Here is a 5734-nt window from a genome sequence, read left to right as displayed (position 1 = left end):
TTAAAAAGTATATATATATATATATATATATATATAATTACTTATTAATATTAATTGATTTTTTAAATTTAAATTGCTGTTGGACTATAACAGTGGCCGCTGACATAGAAACTAGGTACAACTATTTGCGGAATGACCGAATGGAAAAACGAAGGAATGACAAAAAATGCCTACGAAGAATAGGAGTTAGTTGACTGGATGAACAATATTGTTATACAACAATACCTTATAATGTTTTAAGATGAGTGATTACAAATGGATGTATAAAAGAAAGCATGTGCTAGTTTATAGTACAAAGACAATGTAACATAATCAACAGAAAGATATCCATTTAATTAAATATTGTTATTAGTTAAATTTTTTATTTATGTAATAAAATAATATTTTTTACATATAAAATAAAATTTTATAACACAAAGTATAAATGCAAGAGAAAAGAACATATATAAATATAAGAATATATTTCCATAAAATAAGAACATATTATTACTGAGAGAACATGTTATTTTAATATTAATATAAGAACATATTGTTATGTTAAGAACATATTAATATTAATATTAATATTAATATTAATATAAGAACATATTAAGAACATATTGTTAATATGGTTATAACATATTAACCATATTGTTATATTAAGAACATATTAAAAACATATTGTTATGTTCTTAATATGTTATAATATATTATTAATATTGTTATTAAGAACATATTAAGAACATATTAACCATATTGTTATTAATATTGCTATGTTCTTATATTGTTATGTTCTTAATATGTTATAACAATATGGTTAATATGTTATAACCATATTAACCATATGTTCTTAATATATTGTTAATATGGTTAATATGGTTAATATTTTTATGTTAACATAACAATATGTTCTTAATATGGTTTTTAATATGTTCTTAACATATTATTTCATATTAATATAAGAACATGTAATAATATGTTCTTATATAAAGTGATATGTTATAAGATAACTTAACTTATATATCTTTATATATATTTGTACAAGTTGAGTTTAAGGTGAAAAATTGTGAAGAGGTGTCCGATATATGGAAAATTGTTGAAAAATAATCTGTGATTACAAATATTTTATTAACGTGTTCATTTCAGAAGCTAAAAGGTGTGAGTATAAACTTACATTTATATAAATTTTTTTATTATTTTTACAATGTTAATTTTATTCTATGTAAATTTCTGTATTTTTTATCTAATTTTTTTCTATATTTTTACAATGTAGGATTCTATATATAAATGTCTCATTACAGAAGAAGAGATAAAAGAATATTGTTATCACACAGTTTTAGTAGTAGGGCGTGTTACCAGAAAAATTGGAAGAGAAGTGAGAAAATATTATATAATTATAAACTCATGGAGAACAAAGTGGAAAAAAAATGACTGTGAAAAAATCAATCATAAGCCATTTACATACAAGAAAAAACAAAGAGATAGAAAATAGAAGACCATATCTATTGAGCTATTAACAGAAGGATTAATTCCTATTAATGTTTCTATGTTAAAAGGAAAGGTATCATCATCATTTATCCATATTTTGAGTGTATCTCGGTATTTTAATTTGTTATTTTAATTATGAGTAAGTTACTGTCTATCATAAATCATCAAAATTATTAATGATATTGCTTCTATTTTTTTCTAGTCATGATATCTCATTTGATTTTAGTCTCATGTTATTTATGTAACATCACGCTTCTTGCTGCGCCACTTTGATTGCAAGAAGTATTACAACTACTTTATATACTTAATATTAAAATAGGAGTCTGTGACTCAACACTGTATCGCTGATTTCTTTGAAAACCGGAAATAAAAACTTTATAAAAAAAAAAACAAACACATAGATTCAAATACAAGACTTTTTACATAATATCTTATAATATAATATATATAAAACATACAACTCCTATCCCTCTTACAAAATTGTAATAACAAAGGCGAGGGAAGAAAATAATCTATTTAATTCAACAACATATAAACCAAACGCAGTATAACTCCTCTTAATGCTTCTTCTTCCGGTTCCTGAAAAGGTAAAGCTGTAGGGGGGTGAGAACCTAACCACACGGTCTCACCACGGAGTTTTAAAGTTGTCATAAGAAGATATTTAATAAGAAAACTTTTTTCAAGCTCAGTGATTATCATTTCCTTATGAATCTTTTAAAAACCAACAAGTAAACGTTCAAAACTTTTTCAAAGAAACAATGTTTAATCTTTCAGAAATCCGAAACCTTTCCTTTCTTAAAAGAAAATCTCAATCAGAAACCAACCACGCAATCAACAACACAATCATTAATTTAGCACCAAAGTTCATTCTCAAATGTAGCACGTCAGGATAAACACAGGCAAGACAGACAAGGAAAACACAAGTAGGTAGCAATTACAGCAAATAGTTCAAGTAGCAGTTAAGAAAAGTTTAGCAATTAGGCAAACCCAAATAAGTTCAAACCCAAACAAAGCATACAAATGCATATGATGCATGCCTGTCCTATGGCTGATGAGGCTCATCTGTCGGTTATCCAGCCAACCCGATAAGTCTGAATTGTCCTTTGACTGTCCCCTGTCGCGCATCCCCATGAGTCTATGCATAGATTTTACATTCATACATCATTCAAATCATTCACTGGGGGCTATCCATACTCGGAAATTTATACGTGCCCGGTCACCCTTACGACGTAGGGTCAACAGAGTATCGAGATCTAACCTGGAACACGGGGTGGCAAGCCACGGTTCTTTACCCAGGGAACTCGTATCTCAGATAAACGTGCAGAAGCCACATATGTTTATTCATAATCATTCATCCATCATCATTTCCGCATTTCATTAACAATTCATATCAAACCAATCATTATTCAAGCCATAAGTCACTTTTTATTTCTCAAGTCTCTTCAATCTCATAACTTTCCTCAAAATCAATTCCTTTTCAAATCTTAGTCGTTTAATATAACATTTTACAAAACTTCCAAGAGACTTTCAATCATCACCTTAAAACGAAACTTTCTTTGAGAAGACACAAGACTTTAGGGAAGAATAACCTGCCTCACTTCTCAAACTCTTTAGAAATCCTCGGAATCATAATTACTCAAATTGAAATTATTTGAAATGGAGACTTAAAAACCAAAACCAAGGCATGTAGGCTAAAAGTTCTGAGCCACTTTCAAAACCAACTTATTTATGCTTCAAAGCCAATTTCATTTCGTTTGTAAATCGGAAACCTTTTCAAAGCTCGGAGTTGTTTAGTCTTGTTAAGTCAAAATTTAAAGAATACTTCAAAAGCAAAACGAACCTAATTAATCAAAGTTCAACTTCTTTTAAAATCCACTAAAACTCTTCCAAAAGTACTTCTTTAATCAAACTTCAAAACATAGGCCCCTTCATATTTAAATCAATCGGGAAACATAAATTTTTATTAAACAGCTCAAACTCGAAACACCAATTTCTTAATAAATTAAGAACCAATTCGTAGAACCTCTCAAATCCCAATCCTTTTCTAAATCACATTTTAAAACAGAATCTAAATTTTTTTATGAAAATTCGGCAGCATCTCCCCTAAAACTTGGACTTTGCCACTCTTTTCGGGTCCCATCCAAACATTTCTCAAACCTTTATCTCAACCATTTCCAAATCTCATTTATTTTCCAAAATTCAACCAGTTCCAATATCAAATTGTTTTCAACGCGAATCAGTGCCAATAATAAATCTCTTTTAAAATCAAACCAGCTCAAATACTAAATTATTTATAAAATCAGACTAACTCAAAATTAAACCATTTCCAAAATTAATTCAGTTTCATATTTCAAATCATTTCCAAGCCGATTCGTTTACATTATCAAAAACAGCTTCAAAACCAAGAAAGCCATTTTTCATAATAATCAATTGAATACCTTTCAAACTAATTTCTTTTAAGCAATCACAAACTACTCAAGCAATCAGTCATTCAGTCCAACAAACAACCACATTTATAAGACAATCATAATCCCAGACATATGTTTCTCACTTTAATATCTATTTATAACAACTCTGTAATGTAAAATAGATTTTAAGAAAAACCCCTACCTCGATAAGCAAAACCATAACCCAAACATGTCAACTAAACTCTTTTCGCTCGGCCTGAATTCAACCGCAACCGAAACCTCAGCTCCGCTTGCTTTCTCAATAGCAGAACAGCCTCAATCGCGACATGCAACACTCGATTTCTAATCCTTAAAAATATCAATGTTGCAAATACTTTAATACATGTAATGAAACACTAACGCGGGGTCTCCGAAACAGAAATACTTACTGCAATACAAAGACGAAATAGCGGCGGTCTCTGAACTGGTTTGACGGCCTCGGCATCCACCTCACGCGGCAGTGGCGACCGGTTTGCGGTGGCAGCAACTGAAACCAACAAGCAGTGCTTGTAACGTTTCCAAAACTTGAAAGAAACAAAATCCAATACTCAAACCCTTATCGACGGTGGTCGTAGGTAACGGAGGTGGCATTTCTCGGCGGCGAAGGCTCGGCCACCCATCACCAGCGGCGGCGACGGAGGGTACGACGGCGGCTGGATAGATCGGCAGTGAGGAGAACCAGCTCAGTCTCGGATCTCTCTCTCTCTCCTCCACGCGCGACTCTCCTTGCATCGGCTCCCTTTTCCCGGTGACAGCGGCAGATCTGGCGACGGTTTGGGACAAAGACAACGACGGCGGCTGGTCGAGCTATACGGACCGGTGACGACGGGTCAGCCACACGTCTCCTCTCCCCGCAACTGAGCTCCCTGGCGCGTGTTCTTCCTCTCTCTTCCCTCTGTTCTTCGCACTTTCTCCCTCCTCTGTGCAGCACGGTGGCGCGACGGTGACTGGTCGCGGTGGCAAGGTGGCGTCCTGAGCAGCGCGGCGGTGGTGCGACGGCTCCTCCCTCTTACTCGGCGCTCTCCCTCTCACGGATCCCCCCTCCTCTCTTCCCCTTTCTTTCTCTTTTCTTTCTTTCTTAGCTGCTTCTAGGTTAGGTTTAATTTGTGTGTGTTGAGTGTGTGTGACCGAGGGTGAAGGAGTTGGGTGAGAGAGATGAGTGTAGTGTTAGGGTTTGGGGGTAGTTTAGGTATTTTCATTAAAAATAGGGTTATTAGTGTAATTTCATAAAATAATTAGGAAGATAAAATAATAATTAAAAAAAAAACAAATTAAGTATAAAATTTCTATCTTTAACATACCTTCCAATTACAAGCTGTAAATTATTTTCCATTCGAATACTAATTTAATAAGAATTAGAAATAAGTAAATTAATTCTCCTTTATTTATAAAATAAGGTCAAAAATCTAAATATTAAAATTAAGGTATATAAAATATTCACTATTTTTTTTCAATTATAAGAACTCTATATAATAAATAATAATTTACTCAACCTATATATAAAAATCTCTAAAAATATAATCTTAAAATAAATACAATAGCTTGTAAATAATTTATTAATAACTTTTTAAAATCCGGGGTCTTACAATTTACTATATATATATATATTGATAATTGGCATCAAGTATTTTATAGTTTTTATTTAGAATTGTATTTAAACATTTCTCCCTTATATCTCATATGGTTAGTCTATTTTTTTCCTTGATTATTTGCATTGGAGTTAATGTAACATGATGAGATTTTCTTTTAATGTATTTATCCAGCAATCTGGTACATCTCAGGAAGCTGATACATCTTAGGCCTAAGTTGTAGAATCTGAG

At 31.9% G+C, this 5734-nt stretch overlaps 1 long non-coding RNA gene across 1 annotated transcript; it reads right to left on the bottom strand.

The window, feature by feature from the left end:
• Positions 1-1815: 1815 nt before the first annotated feature.
• Positions 1816-5083, bottom strand: LOC148572773 (uncharacterized). The gene is made up of 4 exons (XR_015904758.1): positions 4469-5083; positions 4304-4401; positions 4078-4223; positions 1816-2046 (listed from the first exon to the last, which is right to left on the bottom strand). It is a non-coding gene; the product is annotated as an uncharacterized LOC148572773 (long non-coding RNA).
• Positions 5084-5734: the final 651 nt, after the last annotated feature.

This window comes from Arachis ipaensis, chromosome B2 (assembly GCF_059453495.1).
Source record: "Arachis ipaensis isolate K30076 ecotype BB chromosome B2, ASM5945349v1, whole genome shotgun sequence".
NCBI classification, from domain to species: Eukaryota; Viridiplantae; Streptophyta; class Magnoliopsida; order Fabales; family Fabaceae; genus Arachis; species Arachis ipaensis.
This window is presented reverse-complemented; position numbering and strand designations above follow the sequence as displayed.